This window comes from Hemitrygon akajei, chromosome 9 (genome assembly GCF_048418815.1).
Source record: "Hemitrygon akajei chromosome 9, sHemAka1.3, whole genome shotgun sequence".
Lineage (NCBI taxonomy): Eukaryota > Metazoa > Chordata > Chondrichthyes > Myliobatiformes > Dasyatidae > Hemitrygon > Hemitrygon akajei.
The window spans coordinates 92,827,665-92,849,795 of record NC_133132.1 but is presented as its reverse complement, the minus strand read 5'-3'; the positions used below and the strand labels follow the sequence as shown (position 1 = coordinate 92,849,795).

The window sequence follows — 22,131 nt, the reverse complement described above, 5'->3', positions numbered from 1 at the left end:
ATTACCTACTATTCTATTTTTAATACTATTTTAACACAATGAGACAGCATTTTGGTAAAAGTTAAATATATCTCATTTCAATTTAGTACTGTTTTATCACGAGACTAGAAAGAGTTACATCCAGTTTTAGCTACCCAAGGAATTATTATTAGAAATAAAAACATTGGACAAGATTAAGATGACATATAGCTCAGGGAAATCACAAGAAATACCAAGACTAAAATCCATCAAACTAAAATAACTTATCTAATAAAGAAGAGATCACAAATGTCAACAATTTTGTTTTATTTATTTATTTTTAATTTGTATTTAGCGATACAGCACCGACAAGTTCATCTGGCCCAATGAGCCACATCACACGGTAACCCCACCTCCTTAACATCAGCCTAATCACCAGACAATTAACAATGACCAATTAACCTATGAACTGGTATGTCTTTGGACTGCGGAAGAAGACTGGGGCACCTGGTGCAAAGTCATATGGTTCAGAGTTGCACTGGAATTGAACTCTGAACTTCAGAATGCCCTCAGCTATAATACCATTGCACCAACCGCTATACCACTGTGGTGTTCAATTTTATTTATTTAAAAAATCTTGTTTTTGAATTTCTGAAATCCTGTGAAGTTTTGAGAGGGAATTGTAAAGCATAGCATATGTCAGCAAGAGCCATGAATGGTAACTGGGAGTTTCCAAGAAATTTGGACAGGAAGAGCATGAAAAATTTAGAGAACTGTGGGACCAGCAGAGATTACAGGTATATGCAGGGATAGGAGATCTTAAAATGTGCATTCGAAGAATAGTATGAGGTTAGGTGTTAATTAACAAAATCTGTTCTGTGGATGAATATTTTCCTAAACAGATGGAGTCCCTGTTATTGTAAAGTTAATAATAATTACTACAACAAATGTGAAGTGCCAGTTATACAATGCCACATTCTATGGGGAAAAGGCAGAGGAGTGGAGATGTCAGGAAGAACTAGATCAATCCATGACTGAATGGCGAAGCAGACTCAATGGGCCGAATGGCCTACTTCTGCTCTGATATCTTACGGTCTTATGCACTGCTTAATTTTACATAAATGCTTATGCTGATAAAACATAAACATGAAGCTCAAATGTGGCATATTGGATGAGGTAAAGTCTGACAGCAAAATAAAAATGTATCTTTAAATTATGCTTAGGTCTGCTTATATATCTTTTCCTTTGACAAAACTTAATTGCAATTGACAAATGGTGTGTGCGCTCTGTCTGAAATCAGACAAGAGGCCAACAGAGATATTGAAAGGCCTAAAAAGAGTGGATATGGCAAGGATGTTTCCAATAGTAATAAAGTCTAGGACCAGAAGATGTCCCTTTAGAGCTGAGATGAGGAGGAATTTCTTTAGCTAGAGAGTGATGTATCCATGGAATTCATGGCCACAGATGGCTGTGGAGGTCAAGTCAGTGGGTATATTTAGAGCGGAGTTTGATAGGTTCTTTACTAGTAAAGGCATCAACTGTTACAGAGAGAGGTAGGAGAATGAAAAGAGGGAAACAACTTAGCCTTGAATGGTGGAGCAAATTCAATGGGGCAAATGGCCTAATTCTGCTCCTATGTCTTATGGTCTTATGATACGAGACTGCACATCCTGCTTACTTGGGAACTTGACTTTTTACCAATATTGTATGGCTCCCCTCCCCTCCACAATAGAAACCTTAAAGGCAAAATGTGGCTGGATTCCTTTAAGGTAACAGGAGCTTCTGTAGTGCAGTGAGATCATGTGGGAGATACGGGGTGAATAGAAACATAGTCTTCAAAACATGGTGACAGAACACTGCCAGCACAGTCGTGTGGCATTATTAGAGCACTAGCGACCCGGGTTCAAACCTGCTGCTGTCTGTAAGGAGTTTGTACCTTTTCCTGTAACCATGTGGATTTTCTCCAGGTGCTCTAGTTTCTAACCACAGTCCAATCACATATGGGTGAGTAGATTAATTGGTCATGTGGGTGTAATTGTGTGGGTGCAGGTCATCGGGCTGGAAGGACCTGTTGTTGTGTGGTATCTCTAAGTAAATAGATAAAATCAAGTACGAAAAAATCTGCAGATGCTGGAAATTCAAGCAACACATACAAAATGCTGGTGGAACGCAGCAGGCCAGGCAGCATCTATAGGAAGAAGCACAGTCGCCGTTTCGGGCCGAGTTCCTCCTGACGAAGGGTCTCGGCCCGAAACGTCAACTGTGCTTCTTCCTATAGATGCTGCCCGGCCCACTGTGTTCCACCAGCATTTTGCGTGTTGAGATAAAATCAAGTCCTTGGCTTGGCTTGCCATTGGAACTGATAAATGCTACAAACAAGCCTGATATACAGACCTATTGAAAACAAAAATATCTAAGGGGCCACATCATGTTCAGTCCATTTCATCATTTAGATTCATCATCTATGATCTCAGTGTGCCTACACTTGGCTGGCAGAGGTGTGCAGGGTTGAACTTGGTTGTTTCCATTCACAGGAGACAGGAAGCAAGGTGCCACAAAGCCTCAGCAGTTAGTAGGCCCCAGTCAGCATCAGGTCTGGCTCGGCAACAAGGTAAGAGCAGAGCCACAAATCAACACTGGCAGATTTTTCTTCTAATTTGCTTACATTTCACCGATATTTTGACATTTGAAAACTACTAAGATTCCTGCTAGTTAGTCATAAAATACATGTAAAAAAATAATATATTGATAAAACACACAACAAAAGTAATATAATTTTAAAAGAAAAAGCCGTGGCATCTCTCTATAACTGGGTCTAGAATCCCCATGAAGGTAGCAATTCTGCACCAAGTTTGCCTGGAGTTGGACTAGAGAGGCAAATTTATCAGCATATTACTGGAGAAGCCCAGCCAATATTGGACAGAATCAGCTTCTAGTCCAGGAACAGTGCAGAGTGACAGAACTGACCGTACTTCTAATTCCAGCATACAGGCAGAGACTGAAGTCCACAGGACCAGTGGTGAGGACTGCGAATGTATGGTCAAGGGAGGCGGAGAAGTGCTTTCAGAACTGCTTTGAACTGGTGGATTGAAACATATTGAGGGATTCATCTTTAGATCTGTATGAGTAGGCCAGACTTATCACTGATTTCCTGAGGACCACTCCAGTAAATCCCTACTCTACTCTGTCCACACATCGTGTTGTCTCATAGCATGGCCCTGGAAATTCTCACCTGAGTTCTAGCCTGGCTTCTTGAATTCTGTGTCGTTGCCCAGACTTGTAAGAATGCGTCTCTCCATTTGGTTGAAGGGTGTCCATTCCAAGATGCCCCAGCATCTGGCCCCTATATTATGCTCTGACAATGTGTTCTCTAACTTTGAAGCAGTAGAGGGCACTCTAAGGCTAAATTTAAGGAGCATTCTGAGAAACCAGCAGAATCTGAGCACTTCCCGTCTGGAATTAGTCAATGATGAACAACCTGAATAAGCCCAGGCTCATAATTAACTCAAGATGTACTGTGTTATTTTCTTTCAAATATTTGAGTGGTACTGGATATTTCATTCAGTTACTATCAACATTTCAAGTGTGAGGGAGCATGCTAAAAACCTACAGTTACACAGGGGCAATACAATGCTTTCTTGGATGCCTTGCAGCCAACACAACAGCAGAAATTCAACAATATTGTACTTGCTTTTAAAAACAGAACAGGAGCCAAAACACTCATCTTGCCTGATTTTGCTTTAGAGTTACAGTGTGGCGGGACACATGCCAATACTCATAGAGGGATCAGAAGTGGACAGAGTGAGCAGTTTCAAGTTCCTGGGTGTCAAAATCTCTGAGGAACCTAACCTGGTCCCATCATATCGATGCAGTTATAAAGAAGGCAAAACAATGTCTATACTTCATTAGGAATTTGAAGAAATTTGGTATGACAACAAATACACTCAAAATCTTCTACAGATGTACCATAGAGAGCATTCTGACAGACTGCATTACTGTCTGGTATGGGGATGGGGGTGGCTACTGCACAGGACCTAAAGAAGCTGCAGAGGGTTGTAAATTTAATCAGCTCCAACTTGGGTACTAGCCTACAAAGTACCCAGGATATTTTCAAGGAGCGGTGTCTCAGAAAGCCAGTGTCTATTATTAAGGACCTCCAGCACCCAGTGCATTCCCTTTTCTCAATGTAACCATCAGGTAGGAGGTACAGAAGCCTGAAGGCACACACTCAGCGATTCAGGAACAGCTTCTTCCCCTCTGCCATCCAATTCCTAAATGGAAATGGAACGCTACCTCACTTTTTAAATATATATTATTTCTGCTTTTTGCATGACTTTTAAGCTATTAAATATACATATACTGTAATTGATTAACTTATTTATTTACTATATATTTTTTCTTCTTCTTCTATATTATATATTGCATTGAACTGCTGCTGGTAAGTTAACAAATTTCATGACACATGCCAGTGATAATAAACCTGACTGAATGTAGTAACAGGCCCTACTGGCCCAACAAGTCATGCTGCCCTATAACACCCATGTCACCAATTAACCTACTAACACATACATCTTTCTGATGGGGGAGGGAGCCAGAGCACATAGAAGAAACCTATGACTTCATAAGGGGAACATAGAATTTCCTTACAGACAGCAGCAGGAATTGAACCCAAGATGATGGTGCTGTAAAGTATTGTCCAGGCGTCGTGCCGCTTAACCTATCCTACAAGGATTGTACTGTGACTATGATAAGTAGAGAAAAGAGGCACGCAGGTCCATACTCTGATGCAGCTATTAGATCCACTGCACACACTATCGGAGAGCTGGGTTCAATCCTGACATCAAGTGCTGTCTGTGTGGAGTTTCTACATTCCCTCTATTACCACATGTGCTTCCTCCAGGTACACCTACTTCCTTCTACATCCCAAATATGTGTTGGTTGGTGGGTTAATTAGCCCCCATATGTCATACAGGGGTGAGTGGTTGATTTTGGGAGAATTTGATGACAAAGTGGGGAGAGTAAAAAGAAATGAGATTATTATAGGATTGGTGTAAATAGGGCATTAGATGGCTAGTGCTAATTCAGTAGGTCATACACCGTATCTTTTGAAACCACAAGGTCCTTCAGTCAGAAGAAGTAAATATTTACAGATCCTAATGCTGATACAACCAGCTCCCTGAGCAGAGGCAGAACCAAAGAAAGACCCAGACCTGATTAACTATGTTCAGGAGAATGAAGTCTATATGCACCTGAGCCAACTAACCCTGAATGTCTACAGGGAGGCTGCACTATTTGAAGTGTGTCCACCTGCATGCCAGTCCCCAAAACAATGCAGTTCTGGACAACCTCCTCTTCTTATCGCTGCGGTCTCGATTACTGGCCTTCACTTCCTCCTTTACCTCATCCTGCCTCTTCCCTGATCAGCCTTTTCACAACTCTTGCGAAAGGTGCCTGGCAAAAGCTGATTGCTCCTGTGAAAGGATATTTGGAATTATATTGAACTGCTTTCAGAAAGCTACATCTTTCATCATTATTTAGGACACATGTCAGCCAACTGTTTTCAACATAAAACAGTAATATATTTGCAGAGCCAAAAAGGCAAATGAAGTAGACAGTTAAAATCGATGCAACAGTCCCTGAGGAAATCAACAATTTGAGGAAACATAGTAAAAAGAGAGTTGAGATTGAAATATTTTAAAAGAGAGAAGTTTACTTTGCCCATTGGACCTCAATTTCTAATATCCTTTTAAACTACAGGATAATTTACTCAAGCTTTGCAATGTTTTAGACAATGTAGCTTGGAGCTCATTAAAATGCTGGGATAATCTTTAATGTAATTAACCACAATATAAAACATCACTTGTTGAAGTCATTGGTCAAATGGAAGGGTACCTCTTTGATTCTTTACATTGCTTATAAAATAGCCACTCCTGGATTTGCTATAATGTCCAATGATTGAATTCTGGGAAGAAGCAGATTAATGCCACTGTTCCATTCTCTGTCCTTAGTTGGTCTCAATGTAAATTAATGGCAGTGCCATGCCCTTATCATCAGTGTGTTGAACTTCCTTCCTCTTTTGTTCTCTGCCACAAATATCAATCAATCATACTTCTAAGGCACTGCATAGCTTTGGTCCATTGCATTCATGTACTTGTCTTTAAAAAAAAAAGCCTCAGACCTGATTACTCCAAAATTCTTCTGCTCAGTTTCCCATCCTCCAGTCTGAAAATCTCAGCTCATTCAAAACCTGCTGCTCAGTCAATCTCAGGCTCACTGATCTATCACAGCTCCTTGCTTGCAAAGGGTCAGCTTCCAACTGTGTGGTTAATTCTTTCTTTACCCCTCAACTTTGTTAATTACAGTTGTCCAATCTCTGAATCCAGACTTCTTTGCAATCCCCACTCCCAGCTTTCCATAAGACCATAAAAAAAGGAGCAGAGTGATGGCATTTCGCCCTACCAAGTCTACTCCACCATTCGATCATGGTCCCTCTCCAATCTCATTCTCCTGCCTTCCCCTTGTAACCTTTTACTCCCCTACTAATCAAAACCCTATTAACCGCTACTTCAAATATAGCATAAATATACCTACTAAATGTATCCTTTTGTTTTACCTTTGACAGCAGTGTTTTCAACTGGCTCTCCCTTCAGTTCTCTCTGAAACCCTTGGTATCCATCAGGCAGCTGTGACTGCTGCCTTCCTATCTGCTCCTTAGAACCAGATATCTCAAGGCACAAAATAACATAACGTCACTGCTGTAAACTCTCTAAATTCACAGGGAAGGAAAAATGAAACAACTTCATTGTCCTCTTCGAGGCCAACATCTGGGAGGCTTCAGGCCTTAGCCACACTCAGTCAGCCAGCCAAACTGGTCACATTGTTCACTTGCCAGAGACTAGAGCCCTAAAAGAATCAGACTATTCCAGACACTGTCATGGGAGGAGATGACCAGGTGGATAAAGAAAATGATTCAAGGATGAGCAACATCTCCATTGCTCCTGATCTTCAATATCTGCATTTTTTTAACAAAATTCCAACAGCTTCTGGCATATGACTGCTTAAAGCAGAGAAGAAGCATTCAGAACGGCATAAAGAACATTCTGAGACCATCATTAGAAGCACACAGAAGCTTTCCATCAGCACCATCTCCCAAACTATCCACCCACTCCCTTTGTGTTCCATTTGTGGTTCCTATATTGGCCTTATCTGCCAATGAATTGCATCCCCAGTCCCGAATATTGCTTGAGAAGACAAGTGCACCTTGTTCTGACTCTAAAACAAGGGTGACCTTTGTTTCTAGACTTCTACTTGGTTAAATAAATAGTCATTGGTAGCCCTCAGGGATGCAGGAATTTTCAGTGCAGACTTACTGAATTTATGTGGAACGACCTGGGAGTAAACAGTGGTGTGGTGCTGCAGACCCTGAGTTTGTAAGCCAGTTTAATTCCCCATACAAAGGATTAAATAAAGAATCCAGACTTCTCAAAAAATCTTGATTTCTTCCTTTGTCATCAGACATCCTTACTTTTCCTTTCATGTCTCTGTGAGGTACTATTCAACACTAAGCATGACAATTCCAACAATTCTTTGATCTTTACAGCAACATCAAAGTTAATATTGATTTTCAGTTAAAATTTTAAGCATTCCAATCTAAGCAAGTTAAAACTGATTACTTAAGTACATGATATTTGCATACAAGGATCTAATTCTTTTCCTTCTAGCATATATTTTGGATGATGCTAACTGCACTGGGTGTAAACTTACCTTGACGGGATCTACATGCCAAAATAGAGAGTCGATGGAGGAGAGTGCAAAAGGAGTTGTTCTGTCTATTCTACAGTAACACCATAGTTAACATTTTACCATTTGTTTCAGTGGGCAACATAAGCTGCTCTGAGATAAACTTTTGTGTGTTTATGTTTAACTACAAAAGCTTGGGCTACATTTCAATTCCTGAACATTTCGTATGGTACCAAGAGTGTGTTGCATACTGGAAGGATTCTTCCTTTCAGTTGAAACATTGGGCCAGGTCACCTAACTCAAAGTCAAAGTCAAAGTAAACTTTCCTTCTGAATGTAGATCTTCTCAAAGATTTCATGAAAAATTAATGTAAGAGAGTTTTCTTCAATGTCTTATACAATATTTATCTAACAATCAACACACGTTATCCCCTTACTGTCGCACTGCGGTTTACAGCAGCTGGCATCCCACAAATTTCCTGCCATGCTTCCTGCATCTTACATCATCACAGATCTCACTTCAGAAGAACTTCATTGGTTATAAATTGCTTTGGGATACCCTAAAGAGATGTAAGGTGATGTATAGCATCATGGAATTATAACAGCACAAATGATCATTAACTCTTTGAATCCTACCCGGTCGTGGTAGGGCACTCTGTTCAGACTCACTTCTCCCCTTTTCCCCATGGTCCTGAAAATTCTTTTCTATCAAATCCATTTTAATTAGATAGGAAACCACAGTGTTTTTCTAACATCTTACAGATAGTAAATTTCCAATCAAAACCACTCTGTATTAAGAACAAGGTTTTCACCACTATGTCCTTACTTCTTTCATTCAACATTCATGGGCTTTTGAATCATTACAAATTCCCTCTGCCTGCCCTGTGTAAACCATTCATGATCTTGCCTGCCCCTAACAATTCCTTCTGAACCTTCTTTATTACAAAAAAAAGGAAAATAAACTGCAGCTTCTTCTACCCAACCTTGCAACTTTTTCCCGGTGCCCAGAATTGGACTTTGGATGACAATGTGAAATGGGCACTGTGACTCAACACTTGTGATTGGTTGTACCCATTTTCATTTATATTGAAGTTGAAGGAAACAAAAAGCAGAGAAGATTTATCACCACAAAATCATAATGAACAGTATTTGATGTACTAATTTATTTGAAGCCTTGCCAATTTTAAACTCGGATTCAACATAAATTAGCTTCCTGCTTTTTTTCCTCTCTAGCTCCATTTCTGATATCCAGGATCCCAAATGTCATTGAAGGAGCGCAATAAGATTTAATAGATCTATTCCAAGGTCGAGGAGAGTTGTCCCGAGAAGAACAATTAAGCAGACTAGGTTCACATTCTCTTGAGTTTAAAAGGATGAGGTGTGATCTCATTGAAGCATACAAGACCTCACAGGGGAGTTGCAGGGATAATTCCCCAAACAAGGACATTCAAAATCAGGGTCATAGTCCTGAAAAAGGACAAGAAGAAATATCCTGGTTCTGTTCAATATACAGTGTATATGTACTTGAATAATAGGACAGGGAAAAGTTGTTAAATGGGTGGGGTAGATGTCGGTAAGTGGTGCCTTCAGTGAATAGTAAAACGTTGCCAATTGGTATGATGAACAGTTTCACTAAGGTAAGCCTTCTGGTGACCATGCATATCATCAAGCCTAAAGAGGTTCTAAGTTTGTGAAATTCACAACAAAACATTCTCCTGGATCAGGTTCAATTATCTCGTTGAGCATGACAGGATGTTCTCAGTTTGTATCAATCCTCTACCCTACTCTAAAACTGCTCTAGGTTTTAATCTCAGGAAATACAATAATCCATGTTGGGGAGGGGAGTATCATTGCTAGTGTTATGGTGTATTGATTGAGCTGGATAGACCAGGTCTTTACTAGTTTGTTGTTTCCATTACATATAAGACTGTTGGTAATGTTTGCTACTTAAAATGGTAATCCACGTGTGGAGCCAAAACAGACAGGGGAGATCTTAAATAAATTCTTCGCATCAGTATTTACTCAAGAGTTGGACACAGAGTCTATAGAAGTGAGGTATCAAATTCATGGACGCTGTACAGATTACAGAGGAGGAGGTGTTTGTTTACCTGTGGTAAATCAGGGGGGATAAATTCCCAGGGCCTGACAAGATGTTCCCTCGGGCCCTATGGGAGGCAAGTGCAGAAATTGTTGCAGCCCTAGCAGAGATATTTAAATCATGCTTAGCAACATGAGTAGTACCAGAGGTTTGGAAAATAGCCAGTGGTGTTCCGCTGTTTAAAAAAGGCTCTAAACATAAATCAGGAAATTATTGGCCTGTAAGTCTGATATTAGTTGTGGGTGAGTTACTGGAAGCTATTCAAAGGGACTGGAAATGTAAGTGTTTGACCATAAGACATAAGAGCTGAATTAGGCCATTTGGCCCATCATGTCTACGCCACCATTCAATCATGGCTGATCCTTTTTTCCCCTCCTCAGACCCACTCACCGACTTTCTCCCCGTCCAATCTTGATGCCAAGTCCAATCAAGAACCTATCATGCTCTGCTTTAAATACACCCAATGACCGGGCCTCCTCAGTTGCCTGTGGTAACGAGTTCCACAAATTCACTGCCCTGTGGCTAAATAAATTTCTCCACATCTCTGTTTTAAATCTCTGTTTTAAATAGACATGGACTGATTAAAAATAGTCAGCATGGCTTTGTATGTGGTAGGTCATGTCTAACCAATCTTATACAGTTTTTTGAGGAAGTTACCAGGAAAGTTAATAAAGGAAAGGCAGGAGATGTTGTCTACATGGACTTTAGTAAGGTATTTGACATGGTCCCGCATGGGAGGTTGGTCAAGAAGTGTCAGTCGCTCGGCATTCAAGTTGAGGTAGTAAGTTGCATTAAACATTGGTTTTGTGAGAGAAGCCAGAGGGTGTAGTAGATGGTTGCCTCTCCGACTGGAGGGCTGTGACTAATGGTGTGCTGCAGGGCAGTGTGCTGGGTCCATTGTTGCTTGTTGTTTATACCACTGATCTGGATGATAATGTGGTTAACCAGATCAGCAAATTTGTGGATGACACCAAGATTGGGTGTTTTGTGAACAGTGAGGAAGGCTATCATGGCTTACAGAGGGATTTGCATCAGGAAGGAAAAAGGGCTGAAAAATAGCGGTTGGAATTTAATACAGACAAGTGCAAGGTTTTGCAATTTGGTAGGCCAATCAGGGCAAGTCTTACTAGTGAATGGTAGGGCACTGAGGAGTGCGGCAGAACAAAGAGATCTGGGAATATACGTCCATAATTTGTTGAAAGTGGCATCACAGGTAGATAGGGTTGTTAAGAAAGCTTTTGGCACATTGGCCTTCATAAATCAATGCATTGAGTACAGGAGATGGAATATTCTGTTTAAGTTGTGTAAGACATTGGGGAGGCCTGAATTGGAGTATTCTGTGGAGGTCACCTAACTACAGGAAAGGTGTAAACAAGGTTGAACAAGTATATATAAGATTTAAAGATACTTTTTCCGCACTTTTTAAAGTAAATTTTAAGCCTAATCCTTTGATCGCCTTAGTTGGTATTGTTGGAGGGGAAGATATCATTTTGAAGACATCTGACCTGCACATTCTGGCTTTTATCTCTCTTATGGCTAGGAGGGCACTCTTGTTTAAATGGAAGGATGCTGCTCCGCCTAATCACACTCAGTGGTTACGGGATGTTATGGCATGTTTAAATTTAGAAAAGATTTGTTGTTCAATTTCTGAATCTAACCAAGATTTTCAAAATTTGTGGGGACCGTTTTTAAATTATTTTCAAAACCTTTGACTTCCTGTTAAAGTACAGATGCTGGTTAATAGCATATTTTACTATCTGATAAGGTTTTTTTTTTCTCTTTTTGTCTTTACCAAACAGCTTCGGCTTTGGTAGTGCATTTAGATTTTTATATATGTATATATAAAACTATTCATCTCTCAACATATGAATTAATCTAATCTACATGATTATAGGGTAAGAAGTTCGTTAATGTGATTCAAACATAATGTATTTCGTATTATTATATCTTTCTTTTGTTTTATAATTGTATTTTCTTGAACTCTGTATTCTTTTAATATAGAAATTAATAAAAATATTGAAAAAATAAAGGATGCTACCAGCAGTGGGGGACCTAGTTTTAAGGAAAGATTGAATTGGTTAGGACTGTATTCCTTAGAACATAGAATATTGAGAGGATATTTGATAGAGGTATTCAAAATTATGAGGGGGATAGATAGGGTAAATGCAAGCAGGCTTTCTCCATGGAGGTTGGGTGGGACTGCAACCAGGGGTCATGGGCTAAGGGTGAAAGCTGAAAAGTTTACAGGGAACATAAAGGGAAAGTTCTTCATTCAGAGGATCATGAGACTGCCAGCACAAATGGTGTATGCAAGCTCAATTTCAACATTGAAGGAAAATTTGGATAGGTGCATGGATGATAGGGGTATGGAGGGCTAAGGTCCCAGTGCAGGGCAATGGGAGTAGGCAGTTTGGATGGTTTGGTATGGACTTGGTGGGCCCTGTTTCTGTGCTGTACTTCTCTCTAAAATTAGTTTGTTTATTGTTCAGTTTTGATTCTGGGCCTAAGTTGACTTTCATCAAATCCTCGAATACACTCAGTGGCTATTTTATTAGGTACACCTGCTCATTAATGCAAATATCTAATCAGCCAATCAAATGGTAGCAACTCAAAGCATGAAAGAGTGCAGACATGATCAAGAGGTTCTGTTGCTGTACAGACCAAATATCAGAATGGGGAAGAAGTGTGATCTAAGTGACTGTGATCGTGGAATGATTGTTGCTGTCAGATAGGGTAGTTTGAGTATCTCAGAAACTGCTGATCTCCTGTGATATTCACACACAACAATCTCTAGAATTTACAAACAGTGGTTTGAAAATTTAAAAAAAACCTGGTGAACAGCATTTCTTTGGATGTAAACACTTCAATTACGAGAGAATAGCCAGAATGGTTTAAGCTGACAGGAAGGCATCAGTAACTCAAATAATCATGAATTACAACAGTGGTGTGCAGAAGAGCATCTCTGACTACACCACACATTGAACTTTGAAGTGGATGGGCTACAGCAGCAGAAGACCATGAGCATATACTCTGTGACCATTAATGAGATAGCTAATAAAATACTACTGAGTGTATATTTTGGAGGGTGTCAAATGATATAACCTGTCTGATGAGAAGGGAAATACTGTGCTTACTTATAAGCAGAGTTGTAACATTTTGTATTTAATTAAGTTTGCTGGGACTTTTCTGATGGTCCCCAGACCTGCTACCTCAACTGAGCCATACTCAGTGAATGAACCAGTTACTTTTTTAATAGCTCTGCACAGAACCTGCAAATTGTATGACTTCCTTAAATAAAGACAAATTAGTTACAAAAATGTAATGCTGTTAATTTATTGCCTGGGATCATTTTTATGTTGTATTCACTGTCCCATGCTGAAACTGTTTTATGAGTTTTATTTAAAACGTAATTTACTGCTTTCTGAGGATTTCTAGGCGGAACCAGATAGATTTTGATCAAGTGACGGGCTTTATCTTCATATGCGTTGCAATACCTTGATTGCAAGGATTACTGATTAGCTTAAACTCAAGAGATTCTGCAGATGATAGAAATTTTGGGCAACACACCCATGAAACGCAAGAGGAAATTAGCATTTTAGGCAGCATCTATAGAGGGGACTAAAGAGTTGGCTTTTCAGGCTGAGATCTGCTCCTGATGAAGGGTCTCGACTGAATTGATGACTGTTTATTTCCCTCCATAGGTGCTGACTGACTTGCTGAGTTCCTACAACATTTTACTAGCTTTTAGCCACTTATCGACAGACATCCTGCAGCAATGGTTGTTGTACTGTGCATCAACCACTGAAGGGGGAAATTCACAAGCAGCTCACTCAAAAGGTCAATGAAGGACCATTAACTCACCTCGCAGACACACTGATCTAACTTCGAAATAAGCAACATTCCTTCATCCATGTAGATTGAAGCTCTGAAATAGCTGAGGATAAAGGTCAGATAATCTACAATCAGACCATTCAGAAATCCCGATGGTTCTGTTTTCGGATTACCCAGTAAAATTTCCTGCATTCCATTTTGACTCTTTATTTTATTTTATTTAATGATACTGTGCAGATTATGCTCTTTCAGCCCTTTGAACAGTGCTACCCAGCAACCCCTGACAACCTCAATTTAATACCAGCCTAATCATAGGGGAATTTACAATGACCAATTAACCTATTCAGTAAGTCCTTGGATTGTGGGAGGAAACCAGAGCACCTAGGGAAATTCACATACATCACGCATTCCACGGGAGGACGTACACATTCCTTACAGAGGATATTGGATTGCTGTCCAAATTCTGACACCCCAAGCTGTATTAGCATTGCACAAACAGCTACGCAACTATAGCGCCCAGGGATCCTACCCCTGTGCTTCCTTCCAACTCACCCGGGCTCCAGTTCCTGTACTTCCTTCCAACTCACCCGGGCTCCAGTTCCTACACTTCCTTCCAACTCACCCGGGCTCCAGTTCCTACACTTCCTTCCAATTCACCCGGACTCCAGTTGCCGCACTTCCTTCCAACTCACCCGGGCTCCAGTTCCTACACTTCCTTCCAACTCACCCGGGCTCCAGTTCCTACACTTCCTTCCAACTCACCCGGACTCCAGTTCCTGCACTTCCTTCCAACTCACCCAGGCTCCAGTTCCTGCACTTCCTTCCAACTCACCCGGGCTCCAGTTCCTACACTTCCTTCCAATTCACCCGGGCTCCAGTTCCTACACTTCCTTCCAATTCACCCGGGCTCCAGTTCCTACACTTCCTTCCAACTTAGCTCGACTCCAGTTCTGATGCTCCCTGCCAAATCACCTTGGATTAAGTTCCCACACTCTATTCCACCTCACTTAGGCTCCACTTCCCATATTTAAATTTCCAACTCATCTGGGCTCTAGTTCCACACTTTGTTCCAACTTATTTGGGCTCCAGTTCCCACACTCCTTTCCTATTCATCTGGGCTCCAGCTCCAGCACTTTCTTCCAACTTGCCAGGGCTCTGGTGTCTGTGTTCCTTTGCAATATCATGACTATGGTTTCTGCACTCTCTTCCAGCTTTGTAGAGTTCCAGCTTCTGTTCTCCATTTTCACACGTTAGGGTCAGTTTACGTGAACTTCTCTGACTCATTTCCTATGCTCTCCTTTGGATGATCAGTTTTCTCTCACCTCCTTTGTACTCAATGGGCTCACTGCTAAATGTATCATACTGCAGTGTAACATCTGAAAAATGATGTACTAATCTGTTGGATAACACCAGAAGTTGGAAAATTAACTGGACTGAATCAAAGTTCCGAGTATGCCAGGTTATTGGAGTTTTCTGTACTGGGAGCACTTTCACTGGACTCTTTGGAAAAATTCAGGACAGAGAATCAATTTGAGCTATGTACTGGCAACTTAGGATGACCAATAATTGTTGGCACCTACGTCTGAACAACAAGTAGAGAAGATAACCTCCTTGTTCACTTCAAATGTAGGTCAATTGACCAGTGAAACTGGCAGAACTTTTATTCCTCTGCTTCATGATTTTAAGTTCAAATTCAGTCAAGAGCGGTGGCTGTAAGCCTCGCAGCTAAATGTAACAACAAAATGAACCCCAGAAGCCTCAGTCTGCTTGCTTAAGGTTGCAACTTAGCAACACAGAAAGTGAGTATAATTCGACAGCAGCCAACACTGAGTTGGCAACCTTGTTCAGAAGCCACCGGGATAAATGGAGGGAGAAATAAAAATATCTCATTAAACCTCTAAATGAAATGCTAAATGTTGCCAATCTAAAATGTAGCACCCCTGACAGTGCACTGGGGTGCCAACCACCGTTCTGTGCTGGAGTGTCTGGAATGGGTCTCGACCCATAACCACCTGAGATTCAAGAGAACACTCAGTTCTAGCAGGTAGAGATCACAGGTTTGGAAGGTGCTATCGAATGAGTTTTGGTGAGATAAATTAAATTCAAAGTAAGTTTATTATCAAAATATGTAAATGTCACCATGTTTTTGTCACCTTGAGATTCATTTTCTTGCAGGCATTCAATAGAATAGATAAATACAACAGAATCAATGAAAAACTACACACAATGAGTAACAAACAACAAATGCAAAATGTAAAAGACAAACAGCAAATAAAGGATAAGTAAATAAATAATACTGAGAACTTGAGTTGTAGAGTCCTAAAAATGAGTCCATAGGTTGTGGAACTACTTCCGAGTTGAGGTGAGTAAAATTATCCAGGCCGGTTCAGGAGCTTGATGGTGGAAGGGTAATAACTGTTCCTGAAACTGGTATTGTGGGACCTAAGGCTCCTGTACCTCTTTCCTGATGGTAGTAGAGAGCTTGGCTGGAGGGAACACACTGTGAAATGCGTTGTTTGTATCAAATTAAATTAGTGAGGATTGTGATGGGCATTGCACAAATGTCACCATGTTTTCAGTCGCAACATAGCATGCTCACAACTCCCTAACCCTAACCTGACACTTTGGAATGTGAGAAGTAACTGGAGACCCTGGAGGAAACCCACCCGGCAACAGAGAGAATGTAAAAGCTCCTTATAGATGGCAGGAATTGAGCTCCAATCTTACAGCTGGCTTTGTAATAACACTCAACTAATTTCTGCACTACCATGCTACCACTAACAGTGATACTAATGCCATTGAATGTGGGTGATGATTCCTGGATTTTCTCTTATTGGATATTGTCAATGCCTGGTATTGATATGACCTGAATGTTATTTGCCACCTATCAGGCCAGGTCTAGCTATTGTATACGTCTTGCTGCATTATTGGACTGCTCCATTATTTGGAGCAGTTTATTGTATTTTTTGCTTTGGACTTCTTCATTATTCATTCTAGAGTTCCTCTTGTCCTTACCTACCATTCCATGAACCTTCACATCCAGCATAACATTCTCCGCAACTTCTTACATCTTTAATGGAATCCTCCAGCAAACACATTTTTATCCCAATCCCCATTCTCTGCTTTTGGCAGGAATCACTCTCTCCGTGATTCCTTTGTCCACTTATTGCCCACTAATCCCTCCCGGTTCTTATCCCTGCAATCAGAAAAAGACCTACACCTGCCTATTCACCTCCTCCTTCACCTCCATTCATGGCCACAAATAGACTTGAAAGGTGTGGCAACACTTCCACTGTGAATCTGTTGGGATCATCAACTGTGCCCAGTGTCCTGATGCAGCCTCCCTACATTGGTGAAATCTGACATATATTGGGGGACCATTTTACCGAGCACTTTCTCTCCATGCAGAGAAAGCAGGACTTCCCAGTGGCCAAACATCTTAACTCCAACCCCCACTCCCCCTCTGGTTTGTCAGCTGTCTTGAAGATGCCCCTCTGAGATTGGAAGAGCAACACCTCATATTCCGTCTAGGTAGCCTCCAATCTGATGACATGAACATTGACTTCTCTAACCCAGTATTTTTTCTCCTTCCCGTTTTCTCTTCTTCCATTCCCTACTCTGGCTCCCCTTACTTCTTTTCTTCTCCTCACTTGCCTATCACCTCCTATTGGTGCCACTCTTTCTCCCCTTTCTCCTATGGTCCACTCTCCTCTCCTGTGAGATTCTTTCTTCTTCAGCCCTTTACCTTTCCCATCCATCACCTCCCAGATTCTCATTTTATCCCCTCTTCCCAATCCACCTGCCTTCACCTACCAACTTCTAGCTTGCACTCCTTCTCCTCCCCCAATCTTTTTATTCTAGTTTCTTCTTCTTTTCTTTCCAGTCCTGATGAAGATTTTCAGGCCAAAATGTCAACTGTTTATTCCTTTCCATAGATGCTGCATGACCTGCTGTGTTCCTCCAGTATTTTGAATGTGTTACTAATTATGGTGATGGATCGAAAGGTCTCTCACATATATATAAGCAAAGAGTAGGAGAAACAGTAGCAAATCAAAATATATTTAAATGATGTCTAGAGTAGAGACTGATATAATAATGTATTAAGAAATCTAACCCCACTCTCCACCAACAGATGATAAATTGTAAAATACTAATAAAACCTCAGCAGTTCATAGATGGAAGCATGCTTCTGCAAACCAGTCAGAACTGACATCTTGTCACTTCCAAATATAATTAAGAAATCAAATTCTGTAAATTTCTAGCAAGATCATCTTCACATCTTATGCAGAATTCATAATCAAGAATAAAATCTGTGAGCAAGTGTGGTAAAGTGTGGTATGCAAATGATCCACACATGTAAATGATTTAATGATTTTATCACATACATGGAGTAAGTACAAGTGTTGATTTTAGATTGACTGCAGTCTACACACATCCTGAAGCTTATGTTCCCTCCCAGGGATTACTATAGAAAGGATTTACCAGCTCCAGAGTACTAGCCCACTAATCAGTGCAAAGGTGTACTCTTGATTTCCCAATCTCCCAAATTCAGAATACAAGAACATCCCTGCGGAGCAGAGAGGAGGATTTCTTCAGCCAAAAGGAGGTGAATCTGTGGAATTTGTTGTCACAGACATTGAGAGCTTTTTGAGTAGTAATTAGTAGATGGTCTAACTATGCTCCTATGTCTTCTTATCGTATCTACTTCACCATGATCATTGCAGATAATATGTAGACCTGAACTAAATTTTATCCATAACTATAACTCTATTACCTGCATTATGTTTTTCTTTTTACTGTCTTGCTGTACCTACATGTGGAATGACCTGCCTGGAAGGCCTGTATCTTGATACATGTGACAGTAATAAACCAATACCAATACCAAACGCACTACAATTGATGACAAGGATAGTCACAATAATGAATATGTATCACCTTTCAGAAATTTTAACAAGCGCTAACTGAACGCCTCTGCTCACCTGCACAGATCACAGCATTTCCAAATCCTGCACTGCCTTGGCAGAGGAACTTGCACAGGTGTCGAAAGATTTCTGGACACACAAAGTCAGTAAATCTATGCATGTGGTGCCAAGTAAAAGACAGACAGGCAGAAGGTATAAATGCTATTGACAGGAAGTCAACAGAGAAGTGAGCATAAGATAGTCGAGACCATTATGTGAGTTCTCATGCATACAAGGAAACAAGCAATATTTACAAAGTGATAAACAGAAGCCATTCTGCAGATGCTGGAAATATTGAGTAACACAAAAAAAATGCTGAAGGAAGTCAGCAGTTCATGTAGCACCAATGGAAGGAAATAACCAGTCGATGTTTTGGGCTGAGACCTCCATCATAATTGGAAAGGAAGAAATCAGAACCTAAAATAAGGAGAAGGATCTTTGCCCAAAACATCTGTAGATGTTGTTTGATTTACTGAGTTCTTTCAGTATTTTGCATGCGTTGCTCAATGTTCACAAAATGAAAGATCCCATTTGAAATATCCAGCCACTTAATATTACTTTTGGAGTGATAAGGTTCTTCCTTTGAAAGAGCTGTTCCTAGGACAGTGATCTGTTCACTGTTTACCTGCACTGTACTTTGCTGCATGCATTTTCAATTATATTTTATTAACTTATTTATAGTTTAAGATTTTTGTTTATGTGCTATAGAGATAAATGTTGCGTGGGTGCATTGTGGTCTGGAGGAATGTTATTTCCTTTGATTGTATGTACAGTTGGATGCCAGCAAAATTGTATGTGAACTTGAGATTGGCCTTGAAGCTGATAGCATGCTAACTAATTTGGTGACCCTTCAGAAAGCCAGAGTTATCTGGAAATTGGAGGAACAGCCTAAAAACACATAAACTCAACTGGACAGTGAGGACACTTAGCTAACAGGCTAATATAGATGGGGAGTTAGACAGAGCAAAACTACAATTGTATATGCCCCCACTGCAAGTGGAAATGGTGAGACTGAGACAACTTCAAGATAAAATGACAAATAAAAATCATTCTGTAAAATATTGATATCATGAGTAGAGATACCAGCAGGCAAAAATTCAGACATCCATCTTAGGTAGAAATTACAGTTAATCTCAAGATATACTCTTGTCAAGTATTTGAGGATATCATATATTCTGTTATTAGAACAAGGAGAAAATTATTGCTACTGCAAAATAAATCCTTGCATTGTTGAAAAGATTTAGAGTTGACTTCATCAATTCAAATAAATGTAAATGAGTTCATATACAACCAGAAATTGTCAATGTCAAAGAAAAGGTTGATGCCAATGGTTTACAAATCTTCAGGAGAATCAGAATCAGGTTTATTATCACCGGTCCTTTAACATCTGCCGGACGATGTTGAGGATGTTCTACGAGTCTGTGGTGGCCATTGCTATCATGTTTGGTGTTGTGTCCTGGGGCAGCAGGCTGAGGGTAGCAGACACGAACAGAATCAACAAACTCATTCGTAAGGTCAGTGCTGTTGTGGGGGTGGAACTGGACTCTCTGACGGTGGTGTCTGAAAAGAGGATGCTGTCCAGATTGCATGCCATCTTGGACAATGACTCCCATCCACTCCATAATGTACTGGTTAGGCACAGGGGTACATTCAGCCAGAGACTCATTCCACCGAGATGCAACACTGAGCATCATAGGAAGTCATTCCTGCCTGTGGCCATCAAACTTTACAACTCCTCCCTCGGAGTATCAGACACCCTGAGCCAATAGGCTGGTCCTGGACTTATTTCCACTTGACATGATTAACTTATTATTATTTAATTATTTATGGTTTTATATTGTTATATTTCTTCACTATTCTTGGTGTGGCTGTAATGAAACCCAATTTACCACGGGATCAATAAAGTATGTCTGTCTGTCTGTATGTAACGTGAAATTTGTTAACTTAGCAGCAGTAGTTCAATGCAATACATAATGTAGAAGAATAAATAAATAAATAATAATAAGTAAATAAATTACAGTATACATATATTGAATAGATTTTTAAAAAGTACAAAAAAACAGAAATACTGTATATTAAAAAAAGCGAGGTGGCGTCCAAAGGTTCAATGTCCATTTCAGAATCGGATGGCAGAGCGGAAGAAGCTGTTCCTGAATCACTGAGTGTGTGCCTTCAGGCTTCTGTGCCTCCTACCTGATGGTAACAGTGAGAAAAGGGCATGCCCTGGGTGCTGGAGGTCCTTACTAATGGACACTGCCTTTTCTGAGGCACCGCTCCCTGAAGATGTCATGAGTACTTTGTTGGCTAGTACACAAGAGGTGTGAAAATGTGGTCAGACTTATATATGTTGTGGGCTTTGGTTATTTCAGATTACCTCAGATTCTTATTCCACTTAGCAATGATGTTTTTACCAATGCACGAGCTGCTCAAAAAATCGTAACAATGGATTTGGTTTGGAAATTGAAATAGATTTTGGAAGTGGAGACAGATTGAGAATCAACATGAGACTTTTGCAAACAGTTCAGTCCTTACTCCTGCGTAATGAAACATAAGGATACTAAACCATGCCTGAAGTTATGTAGTGTCATCAGTTACATGTGGATAATGGCCTAGAGAATCCGATAGCTTTTGTATTGTGCGTTTTAAATTAAACAGAGTGGAATTATATGTAAAGTGAAAGAACTCTCAGCAGAAGGAGTAAAAAAAAGTTTCACTAGATTTTCTCTATCCATAAGTAAAAAGACCATGTTATAAATCAATATTTTTTCTTTGAACACATCTCATCCATTTCAGGGTGGGGTTCAGTGAATGCAACAGAACAAGAGTGGCCTCTGTTCTTGACTGAGATTTGACAGGAACTTTGTCTGGTTGCTTGGAGCAGGGATAGCACCACAAGCTGATTTTGCCCTCACTTTACACCTGTAAGTATAAATGTCCAATAGCAATAACTAGATAGTGAAGACAAAAACAGTACTCTGGGGAACATTCCTCTTGCCATCCTGGGGGGTGGGGGGAGGAGAGAGGGAGAGAGAGAGTGAGCGTTTGTGTGTGTGAGTGTGTGTGTGTGTGTGTGAGAGAGAGAGAGAGAGAGAATCTGTGCTATTATGCTGAATGAGAAATAATCAAACATCTACCAATACTGTACAACCTGTGGCCCAGGTGACCCATTTCAATGCATCAACCACTTGTGCTGTGAGAGACAGGAAATGAATTTAAAATATTGGCCTTGTCAGGAACAATCACTACTTAGAAAGCAAATTTGTAAAAAGGGGAAGATTTGAAGATAATTCTCAGTTAACACTATCTAACGCTCCTTCGCCATAACTCTCTCATTCTCCATCAAATGCATTTGTTTTTCACTCACTTTTGCTGAGCTTGTGGCTCTCCCTATGTCGTGTCTCACTCCTTCACTTTGCCTCTTTTTCTTTACCTGTTCAGTAGTCTTGCATGTTTTTCCCTGCTTTTATTTTTTTCTCTCTGTCATTTCCCCTCAATCTCCAGCCTGGATATTCTTCTTTCTGGATTATTCCTCCCTTTTCATCTG

At 40.4% G+C, this 22,131-nt stretch overlaps 1 protein-coding gene across 1 annotated transcript in view; it reads right to left on the bottom strand.

Annotated features, from left to right (window-relative positions):
* The window catches only part of eys (eyes shut homolog), a 1,854,977-nt gene that overhangs the window by 744,260 nt on the left and 1,088,586 nt on the right, over positions 1–22,131 (bottom strand). The gene's annotated exons all lie outside the window — the stretch shown is intronic.